The 12,300-nt window shown below is 48.4% G+C and overlaps 1 protein-coding gene across 3 annotated transcripts in view; it reads left to right on the top strand.

The window, feature by feature from the left end:
• LOC135906569 (luciferin 4-monooxygenase-like) overlaps nucleotides 1-12,300 on the top strand; it is a 262,082-nt gene that overhangs the window by 136,950 nt on the left and 112,832 nt on the right. The gene's annotated exons all lie outside the window — the stretch shown is intronic.

Raw genomic sequence — 12,300 nt, 5'->3', positions numbered from 1 at the left:
CTACAGCAAACAGGAGCAAACTGTCTCGTTAAGCCTATTGAGCCGCTGATTGAGGACGTATCTCAAAAACAACGCCCATTTGTGACCAGTACGCCGCTTTCGCAGTATCATGACCCAAATCTAAAGCAAATACGAGTATTAGTGTGGGATGAGTGTGCGGAACAGTGCAGGCCGACATGTCGGTAGATCTGAAGTGGTAAGCTCTCGATTTGACTGGCGCCGCCATGTTGCCAAACATAAGGCTACCCTTGCATGCGTTAGCGTTCAACGCCAAATGCTGAATGTAGACTACTTACGTAAAAGATCCAGCATCGTTTAGGTACAATGCATGCGAAGTATGGTTGACGCAACGCTAACGCTAATGCTAACTCCTTGCGTTTGCTGCTATGAACCTGTCTACTCTCCTGAGCTTCCCTCTGAGCAAGGTGCGCCATGTAATTGCGCCAGCTGAATTTCGTGTGGGGCGCATGTTTGATTTATTATGAGTGCAAGGTCGTCAAACCGTAGTGTTTCTTTAGTGCGTTACCCTTCTTAGGGTACTTCACGCAATTTCCAGCGGCCAAATTTCGATGTGTGTTTTCGCGCCTACCTAGGTCACTTGGTATTCCATGGTTGAATGGATCCGGTTGCTCTGCACAGAGAACAGGTTTCGAAACCAACCATCGGGCCAACGTCAATAACTGAGCATATGACAATGGGTACATACCTGACACTCTTCAACGAACCTCTTTCAAGCTCACCTGGGCCAATATAGATGCAGGACTGGGTACGTACCACTGTTCGAAGAAACAATTTGACGCCGACTTGGAGTACTGGGTATGTGGCAACTGCTCGCCACTGGTCTGCCATGAGCCTCCTTGACGCCAACTTAGGTCACTGGGCACGTGCCGGTAGAAGCTTGCCGCTTTTCAGCGAACGTCTTTGACGCCAACTTGGGCGACTACGCAAGGGCCACTGTGACTGTGCCGCTCTGCGTATGAACGCAAAAGGTCCCTGAAATTTTGCCGATGTTGAGCGATATCCATATGGGTTCCTCAATGACAGCAACCCAACGCACTAGCAGGTTGCGCCACAAATGAACTAGTATCTGCGCTTTTAATGAATGTCTTCCACTACAATCCTATAGCGACCTGCGCCATAAACTGGGTATGTGGCGCTCTTGCATCAGCCTCTCATTACATTCTGACACTGAGTACCTGCCACTCTGTGTGCGGAAATCGAGGGAACAAAGCTCAGCGTTCACAGGTGCCGGGACACCACTCTTCTAGACTCGAAGGCCACGCACGGACATTTGGGTATTGCCACTAGAGGGCGCAGCGTATCCAGAAAGAAGCGCGAGAGGGGAGTCCTGTTGCCGCATGACCAGCGTTCGCAGGCACCAGCTGGCCATCAATCTCACACGCCACGCAATATCTTCGTGGTGGCGGCGCTAGAGATGGCGCCCAGTGTTCTTAGTGAAGTGCGAAAGAGTAATCCCATTGCAGTACACGTTCACACATCACTCGTTTCGAAGCTGGCAATACGTCGTTTTGCTATATTCATTCCGTACTAAACGCACTACCGTCGGCGGAAATCATGACTTGAGTTCCGCCGCATTTTCTCTATTTAGAACACTTTATTTAAAGCCTACAAATGTTGCTCAAAATAACTTACTACGGATGATTTTGCCCAGGCAGACGTCATATGCAACAGAACTGCTTGTTAGGCTAGTTGGTGCCGACAAGCCGATGTCACTGTAAAAGGCTTTCGGTGACTACAGCCGCCGAAACCGTTTTAGGTAATCAAAAATAACGTACAGCGCAAAGGACAAGGACAGTGATAGACGACATACACAGCGCTGACTTCCAACAAGATTTTATTGCGTCGCCACATCGTGTGTATATACACAAGTGTATATACACTTGTGTATATCGTGTGTATATATATCGTGTGTATATACCACATCGTGTGTATATACACAAGTGTATATACACACGATGTGGCGACGCAATAAAATCTTGTTGGAAGTCAGCGCTGTGTATGTCGTCTATCACTGTCCTTGTCCTTTGCGCTGTACGTTATTTTTGATCATGAATTACCAACTAGCCCAAGCAACCACCCTAGTTCACTTCGTTTTAGGTAAGGTAAGCGGTACCAGCTCCACAGGAGAGGAAGAAAGTGCCAGAACTGTAAGACCTACAGTGATTCTTTATGTTCATAAGGTCTCCCATAACCTCAAGAGGGTGACGGGCCGGTATGGCGTACCCATTGCCTTTTCTGCCCCCGTCAAGCTGGTCCGACTTTGCTCGAGAAACACTAGCGATGAGACCAGTTCGCAAGGCTGTGGCAAGAAACATGGTGCGTCTTACGGGAAATGCGCCGCGGAAGTGGTGTACGAAATTGCTTTTGAGTGCAGCAAGTCTTACATAGGAAAGACTGGATGCTGCACAAATGAACGAGCCAGGGAACACGAACTGAATCTAATGAAAGATGGTGTGGCTCATTTGCAAGCGCACTGCAAGGCCTGTACGTGCAAACAACGTTTTCTGAGATTAAGATTCCTTGTAGAAGCATAATTCAAACAGTACGTGAGCTGATGGATGCTCATTATACGAAAAGAAAAGGTTCAAGTTGCATTGGCCATACGTCTTTCTTGCTCTACAAATTGGAAACAAAATTCTTCGATCGCTGGCTAACATCAGCTCGTGAACAGCCTGCACATGCGCGTATGTGTATATATACTCCCGAGTCACCGCCCAAACTAAATCAGTTGGAAGTGCCGCCTCTGTTGTCTTCTTTGTGTCTTCCTGTTATGTGTGTTTTTCTTGGGGGAAAAATATGTCTTTTAGACGTCATTTGGGGAAACAGTCAAAGCATTAATAATAATTAGGCTAATGATAGTAATTACACACATAATTAGGAACATTACAGCGTATTGCAGATATGGAAGCAATAGTCATTAAAGTGTACTTCCCTGTTTCAACAGTTCAAAACGGTTTAGTAAACCGAAATATCTTTCCCCATATCGTTTCCATCATTACGCATGCAGCAGTGCCGAGTGTGGTTCTCGTAGCAACGTTCCTGTGGCGTAGCATATAGGCGTAGAATGAAAGCACGCTATGCAGCGCCATAAAGTGGTCCGTCTCACCCCTACTGCTGTAGTTACCCGTACATAGATGCATCAGTTCAAGAGTTGCGCACGATGCCAATCAGAATACGATTGTGGGAAGCGGAATGACAACATGAAAAGGTCCGTTCAAATGGATCCTGACGTTTCGGGCGTAGAGAGCCACATAATCGTCACCAACGTCAGGACATCAACGGCGTGATGTGGGCGTACCCATGCCGAGCGCTTCATGCCGTGACTCCAGTCACCTACGAGATCACCGCTTACTCCCTATCTGCTTCCCAGTCCAGTGATATCGTTCACATTACATGACTGAAGCAGTATCACCCTCCCAGTGATGACATTTAGACGCTCCGAGACGTCGCTTCTGCCGCCGGGGGATTATGCTACACGCGTATGGTATTTGATTGTTTGAACGAGGCGCGTGGGCGCCATAACTCGCGAAAAGAGGAGGAAAAACGAACTGTGCTCGCTCTGTGAATCGAACCGGTCAGCGCTGCAACCGCTGTTGTAAATATAACCTGTAAATAGTTGCTCGTCTTACTGACTCTGGCTGCACGTAACAGTATATATATATATATATATATATATATATATATATATATATATATATATATATATATATATATATATATATATATATATATATATATATTGTTGCAGCAAGAAAGCAGGCCCACGAGTGTCACATAACGTATATTTGCAACTGGCGTATGTGGCGTTCAGGCAACTGCCAGACTTCATCTTCGTCTAGTCCAATCCAACTTGTTCGTTCCCTTCACCGTAACAACACCCTCCCGGTGGAGTAGCTCCATCCCGGTGCAAATTATAGAGCCTCACTTAATGGGGGGACATAGGGCTTAAGCCTGGCGACGTCAACAAAACACTGGTGACGTTGCGACGCACTTCAGGCTGACCGACTGGGGCGATCTCGTATGTCACGTGGGACAGTTGGCGTAAGATCTGGTACGGACCAGAATACCGGGAAAGTAGTTTTTCCGACAAGCCGACGCGACGTGAAGGTGTCCAGAGAAGGACAAGGGAACCAGGTGAAAAATGGTAGTCTCGGTGCCGAAGGTCGTAGCGTCGCTTTTGAGAAGCTTGCGAGACTGTGAGGCGATGACGGGCGACATCTCGGGCCTGGGCGGCTAAGTCAATAGCATCGCGAGCGTAAGCACTGCTGGGTGATTGTACTGTGGAAGGTAGCAACGTGTCAAAGGGCAAGGTGGGGTCGCGGCCATAAAAAGGCAAAATGGTGAAAATCCGGCAGTGTCGTGACGGGACGAGTTGTATGCGAAAGTTATGTATGGTAAAGCGGAGTCCCAGTCACGGAAATCGCCGGAAACGTACATGGCCAGCATTTCAGTTAGCGTGCGGTGGAGTCGCTCGGTGAGGCCGTTCGTTTGAGGGTGGTACGCCGTAACAATCTGGTGTTCTGTTGCGCAGGAGCGGAGCAGGTCGTCGACGACCTTCGATAAAATATAGCGGCCACGATCCGTCAGCAACTGGCGAGGGGTGCAGTGGTGCAGAATGACGTCGTATGGTAAGAAGTCTGCGAGATCTGTAGGGCAGCTGGTTGGTAGCGCTCACGCGAAGGCATATCTCGTGGCATAATCGGTTGCTACAGCAATCCATTTTTTGCCTTCGATAGAAATTGGAAAGGGGCCCAGGAGGTCTAGGCCCACACGGAAGAAGGGCTCTGTAGGGGTGTCAATTGGTTGCAGCAAACCAGCGGGAGGTGTAGCAGGCGTCTTCCGGCGTTGACACAGGTCGCAAGAAGTGGCATAACGGCGCCCAGAGCGATAAATGCCGGGCCAGAAGAAGCGGCGCCCAGGCGGTCGTAGGCACTGGTGATGCCCAGATGTCCAGCAGTAGGAGCGTCGTGAAGTTGCTGGAGCACGGCTAGCCGAAGGTGCTTGGGAACGACTAGGAGGCACTCCGGGCCGTCAGGACGAACGCTACGACGTTATAAAGTTCCATCGCGCAAGGTGAACATCCGGACGGACGGCTCATTGGGCCAGGAGCTTAGGCGTTCCATAAATGTTCGAAGAACAGGATCTTTGCGCTGCTCGTCACGAATATGGAGCAAGCCGGAGATAGATAGAACACTGAAGTCCGAGTCTGCATCGGTATCGTCCGGTTGATCCATGGGATTGCAGGACAGGCAGTGAGCGTCTTTACGCAGGTGCCCTGACTTATACATAGTAGGAAATGTATATTCCTGTAGACGCAATGCCCAACCTGTAAGTCGTCCAGTTGGGTCCTTCAAAGAGGAGAGCCAGCAGAGGGCGTGATGATCGGTTACGACGCAGAAGCTCCTACCGAAAAGGCACGGCTGGAATTTCGCGACTGCCCATACGAGCGCGAGACATTTTCTCTCGGTAATGGAGTAATTTCGCTCGGGCATGGAAAGAAGGCGGCTAGCGTAAGCGATGACACGGTCTTGGTCCTGTTGACGCTGAGCGAGGACAGCGCCGATGCCATGACCACTCGCGTCATTTCGTACTTCAGTGGGCGCAGAAGAGTCAAAGTGTGACAGAATTGGGGAAGTTGTAAGCCGCTAAATCAGGGTAGAAAAGGCTTTCTCCTGCACAGGTCCCCTAGAGAAAAAGACGCCTTTCTTAAGAAGATCAGTGAGAGGGTGAGCGATGTCGGCAAAATTTTTCACAAATCGCCGGAAATAAGAGCTTAAGCCCAGAAAACTACGGACATCGTTTGTTGAACAACGTACAGGAAAATTTCGCATGGCGTGAACTTTCTGTGGATCAGGTTGGATTCCGGTGGCGTTTACGAGATGGGTGAGCATGTTATTTTCACGGCGACCGAAATGGCACTTGGAGGAGTTTAGCTGAAGGCCAGCCCTGCGAAACACGGAGAGTATGGTTGTAAGGCGCCGCAGGTGGCTCTCAAAGTTCGACGAAAACACAATCACATCGTCGAGGTAACAGAGGCATGTAGACCACTTCGAGCCGCGCAAGAGAGAGTCCATCATGTGCTCGAATGTAGCTGGCGCATTGCATAATCCAAACGGCATGACTTTAAATTGGTACAGACCGTCCGGTGTGATCAAGCCTGTTTTCTCGCGGTCCATCTCATCGACGCTAATCTGCCAATAGCCGGAGCGGAGGTCAATTGATGAAAAGTATTGGGATCCGTGAAGGCAGTCAAGAGCATAATCAATGTGCGGCAGGGGATAAACATCCTTCTTTGCTATCCTGTTGAGGTGACGGTAGTCACCGCAGAAGCGCCACGAGTTGTCTTTTTTCTTTACTAAGACAACCGGTGATGCCCACGGGCTACGGGAAGATTCATTGATGTCCTTGTCCATCATCCTGTGTACTTCTTTCTGTATGATAGCCCTTTCTGTTGCGGAGACACGATATGGCCGCCTATAAATGGGGCTGGCGTCACCGGTGTTGATGCGATGCGTGACAACAGATGTCTGGCCAAGTGGACTGTCGTCCAAATGAAAGATGTCTCGAAAAGACGACAGGAGGTGGCGAAGAGCTGTTGTTTACTCGGAAGGAAGGTCAGGGGCGATCATCTTAGAAACATCGTCCGTAGGCGTCGAGTACGGAGGAGTGGGTGACAAAGATCCCTTGCTACTGACGAAGGATTCAGAGGTCAAAGAATAAATCTCAAATTCTTCCGAAGGAGTGATATGCGCTATGGCGATATCGTGTTGCAGCACGTGCGACGAAAATCCAAAATTGAGGATGGGCACGCGAGCGCAGTTTTCGCGGATCCGGATTAAGGTGCTCAGTAGGGGTGCTATGCAGGATGCGCTGAGTTTCTCGTTCACCCGAGTTTTACTCGAGTTTGCTCGACGGCGGTCAGTGAACGGAGATAGCGCGGAACGCGCCGAAGGTGCAGGCAAGAAATATGTAGACAAAAAGCCGCGTATGACAACATGAGCGCAACCTGCGCGGCACGCTGCTTCCACGTTTCAAGCGCAGAAGGCTGCACAACGAAACGCGCCAGCGCCGCGTATTGTTATCAACGGATTATCGCAACTTAGCGATACCGTGACTGTCCCGCTGTCTGTATGCACACTTGCCGTCAGCCTCTTGCCACGCCTTTCCCGGGCGCGTCAAGGGCGTGCCTCCCCCTTCGGGCACTATCTTTCTTTCCTCCATCGAATGCGAACAGGGTACATGCGGCGCATTCTTGCACCAACACTTTCACTCAAACGAATACGTAAAATACAACGAATAAAATAACGAACGAACACTTTCATTTCTGTAAGTATCTGTTTTTCCTTTTCAACGCTAAAAATTTGTGATGGAAAACGGAGATCGAGCAAATTAATAAATTTTGCACTTCTTACCGCGAGTGGCGACAGTGAGGCGAAAGCTTAGAAGCGGTACATTGAAGCGGGTCGAAAAGGCTTCACAAAGGCGTTCATACAGTGATTAGTCACCTAAGGGCGCTGCAGTGCCATTCTCAACAAAGTCGGTCATGATCCATGGACGGTCATGGCCACTCTTTCTCTATCAGGGGAATAGAAACGCAGCGCCGCGGTATGGCTGTTCATCGCAGGCGCTTCACTAGGCTATTAGGGCCCCCGCTTTACCAACTAAAAACGACGCAATGGCTGTCGCTGCAAAATGGCTGTATGTTATTTAGAGTGCGTAGTGACGCAGTTCAGTGAAAATGTACCAGTTCATCTGTGTGCGCGAAGCCTGTGCGATACATTGCGAAAAGTGCGTGCTTCCCCAGCGACGCAATTCATCGCTTGTCATCGCTTGCCCAGTGAAGGTGCCTCTGAGCGCATGTACGCAGTATATGAGTGTTTTGTGCAGTCGAAGGGGCTTGCGGATTACCTCTGCGGGAGCCAGCAGCGATCGCAGGTGGATATTGTAACGACACCGCAGCACTCGCATTTGGGCTCTTGTGTGCAGTTATGAAATCAGATTTCGAACGGAGAGAGGTGTTGGAACTGTTGAGTGCGCAGTGCTTGTGATGAAGCAATGCCATTGCACTGGGTCTAGAAGAGCGAGCGACTCTCGGACGCTGATCGTGTTTGCGACGCTGTGGTTCCGTTTCATCACCGAAGACAGAGCAGCCATCTCAAACGACTGCTGCGATACGCACTCCTCAGCATCGTCGTCCCCCTCGGCGCATCGACGCCTTGCAAGCAGCTACAGTGACGCGCCGACGATTATTTACTGTGCGCTACGCGCCACAATGCAGGCAATGAAACCGTGTTGTGCGGCCATCTCAGCCCGAGATGTATGCATAAGCCAGCGACAGTCAACGCTTTGTTTTTAATAGTGGTGCTCAGTACATCACCGATGACAGTGCGTTGGGCGTGTTTTATGTCGGCGGTCAACATTGTTCATGCCTCTCAGCTCGACACCGCGTCTCTGTTGCCGGAAGATAAGTTGGGCGTGGCCCAACAGTAGTGGGTGCGCGCACAAGAGTTACATGCCTCGCGCGGGGCGTGACCTCTGATTTTGATTGACAGGCGAACTCGGGCTAAACTCGTACATCGCGAAACCCCATCCGAGTTCAACTCGGGAACATGGCGGCTGCAGCAGCAGCCTGTTTCATTGCATGCAGCGGCAGCAAGCGTCAGTATGACCGTCCGGACCCGTTCACCTACATGCCCGACAGGGAGTTTCAGCGTCATTTTAACCTGTCGAAGACATCAGTGCGCTGGCTGTGTGACGAGCTAGGCGAAGACTCTCGTCTGCGGAGACAGCGTGGCGGGCTTCATTCGCCCTCCGTCGTAGAGCAAGTCCTCTGCGCCCTCCGTTTCTACGGGACGGGGAGTTTTCAGGGAAGCGTCGGCGCCGAGCATTACATTCGACGCCATCAAACTACTGTTAGCCACTGTGTCAGAGATGTGTCTGGCGCGCTTATCGATGCGGCAGTGCGTAAGCGGTGGCTAGCTTTCCAGAATACTGCGGCTGAGCGGGCATATATAAAATAATGCTTCCTACTTCGTGGGAACATTACGAACGTAGTCGGGTGTGTCGACGGAACGTACGTAGGAATTAAGGCGCCTTCAATGTCAGCGTTAGTGTGATTAACATTGAAGCAATGTTTAGACACACCATATTGCCACATTTGTCACTTCTGTGTAGCCGACTTCAATTTTGTGTAAGCGACATCTCACATGCGGCTGCTTATGATACTGCCTTTTTCGCTGGTTGATGACTTTTTGCCGATTGTTCTACTTGTCTGTCAGGGTGCCTTCCAAATGGCTCGCATTCTTGGGAAAGAGGTTAATTAAGCATAAATAGATAAATGGTTATCACAAATTGTGTGAAGTAACCGATGAATAATAATCTCATAAAGAACTTAGGGTTCTTCATTGGTGACGTTACTTAGTATGCACAATGCTGAATTTTGGTCATGCGTAATCTGTCGGCCGCACTATTAAACAGCGAGGCATTGCACAATTTGTTGCAGCGCGAGATGTGGATGTTGCGCCAAGCCGGTTGTGCCTACGCGTTGTGGCGAAATGAAAATGCATTGAGAATCTTAGTCTGTTGGCTTGCATGAAGAAAGTACTTCAGATTGCTTGCTCTGTTCACTTTCGATGCATGTGCCAGAGGTTCAGTGTATCTTCTTTTTTGGGGGGGAGCGGCGTTATTCTGGATGGATAAATTGTATATTTTCGTCTCATAATGGGGCTCTAACTCTTAAGCAGTAGAACAATGCACATCCAATGCTCTGCAGAACACTCTGTACGTGAAGATGTCGTCAACCACCAAGACAAAATTACATATCGGGAGAAATGTGGGTCTTTAACCCACCATGATAAAAATAAAAATTTCAGAGCAAATAGACTATTTGTACAGCTTTAGAGCAATGATTACACAAAACGTGATATGCTCGAACGAGTAAAGGCTTACCGCAATGCCAAAGTAGGCTGAGCGACATGCAGCATATATTGGCATTGAACATGTCTCGTAACCGTTATTTTGATTGTAAGCCCTCGCTGTCACACCTTTCCATCCGTCACTCCCTTTACTGAAACGTGGCACTGTCTTTCCTTTGGTGTCATGATGATAATGGTAACGGCAGCAGCAAGGCTGGTTAATGCTTGCCCCTTTGATTGCTGTGAGTTTAGCGGTAAAGAATATGGCACGTGCATACATACGCCTGTGCTGCAAAATTTAACATTTCTGATTTTTTGGAGAGCTAATTTCTGTTGAAAAATTTCAAAGATGTGCACCATTGTGGCCTAATAACTAGAGCATTGGTGAGGTTGCAGACAGTGTATTGGCATAGAAGCTTGAAGTTTAATTGCACAACACTTCGACGGGACACAAAGAAGAGAAATACACACAGCAGAATGCTTTGCTGTGTGTGTTACTCTTCTTTGTGTGCCGTTGAATTGTTGTGCGATCCAACTTGAAATAGAGCATTGGGTGTCTTTGGTGCAGGACCGAGAAAGTGTGCCCTATTCGACAACATGCCAGTGCCTCGCCACACAATTATGGAAGTCGGAAGGTTTGCAAACAAACATTTGCTTTCAAATCCACCTGCTCATGTAATACAAGCACTGATTGAAAGAACCATCATACAAAAATAATGGTGAAATCAATGGCCTGTGGAAAGTGTAATTTGTATATAGACACTGTTGACATAATAGGTGCCATACCGGCCTCAAAATTATACTGGAGAGAGCAGTTTGTTTCCTATGTGAAGCACAACCTCCCATTACATGCTGTGCAGATAACCAAGCTAAGTTTGTTTTGACGTGCTACTCAACATTCACTGTAATCTGTTTTTGATTCTTAAGAAGTGCCAGACACCGCCTCTTTTTCAAGGACGTCATGGGAATATTTCGCGAGACCTTTTTACAGCCCCTCATAACGAAAGTGTGGCCAGCCAGCTTTGCTTGGATGCCATTATAGATTTCTGCTCCTGATCATTGTGTGCTATCAAGTTGCAGAAGTCTATGCAACTGGTGCAAGGCATTACGTGTTTCTGTAGTCGGATACAACTTTAGGAGGCTGCGGAATCTGCACTTCAAGGCAGGTGAACACACGCCTGCACCAATGGGCATGCACTCTAGACTGACATCGTTCCGCCGGACAGACCAATACCTGCTCGTTGGAGAGAGCCTATTTCTTTAGACGTGTAGGCAATTGGCTGCTGGGCTTTGATCGTCTGGCAGGGGCCTTTCCTGTCTTCTGAAGTTTTATCCGACTGTAAAGGATGCTGCTTTTCATACAACACAAAAGGACACAGTGTGCAATTATTTGGCCTGTGAAATGAATACAACAAAAGTGTGCTATGCAAGAGCTTAAGATGTGTGAAATACAGCACATGCAATTATAAGACAATGTTAAAGAATATGTGGTATCGAACATGCATGCAATGGCACATTTGAATCGGGGAGTGTTGCAGTGATATGCACAATCTATAGGTGATAGCATTATTAAGCTCCTGCTGTTTGCGGTCTTCATTGTGAATTACACGCACTCTTCATCTTGTGGCTAATCAACACGCACTGTATTCTTGCACATAGCAAGAACAAACAGCACAATGACATGTATGCTGCATTAGTGTATTTTTTATTTACATGGTCGAAAAGTGGCACAGGTTGTCTCACGTTTTTTGCCTATTTTGAAGGGACACCAAGTGCATGTTACAAGTCTCCTAATATGCACTGCACAATGTTTACTGCAATAATTTTATTCATGTCATTGAATAATAAACAAAATATTCAACTGAAAGCTCCTTTATAAGGCGCCTTCTGTGGGCTCGACAGGAGAGCAGTGAGGGCACCGATACTACTGTTGCAGAGAAGCCCTCTGGACCTCTGCCACACTCTCAAGAGCACGTGCCTGGCGCTCGCCTACTGCCGCCAGTCGGTTGAGTGCCTCCAGCAGCAGAATGTTTTGCTGCAAAAAAGTGTATTGGAATCAATCAGCCACATACAAACCATTATTTACGAAGAAAAATGCTCGTTGCACTATTAGTGCTAAGTGCCATTAACTGTGAAAGCCTCTAGTGGAGTATGCATAATGAAACAATGCGTTGGGTTTTCTTTTTCAGAGACAATGTCATGTTGATTAGTGTGCCAGCAGCTGAGGTGGCCCCGCACCTGCACGAGTCTCTACTATAAGCTCCACAAACCTATTTTTGCTTGCTGCAAAACAAATGCCTCACCCTACAATCCCGTCTTATACGAGCTCATTGCATCCTATGCCTACAAACATCATATTTTTGTC

Source organism: Dermacentor albipictus, chromosome 5 (assembly GCF_038994185.2).
Source record: "Dermacentor albipictus isolate Rhodes 1998 colony chromosome 5, USDA_Dalb.pri_finalv2, whole genome shotgun sequence".
NCBI lineage: Eukaryota > Metazoa > Arthropoda > Arachnida > Ixodida > Ixodidae > Dermacentor > Dermacentor albipictus.
Note: the sequence above shows the minus strand (reverse complement) of the source record. Positions and strands in the feature narration are given on the sequence as shown.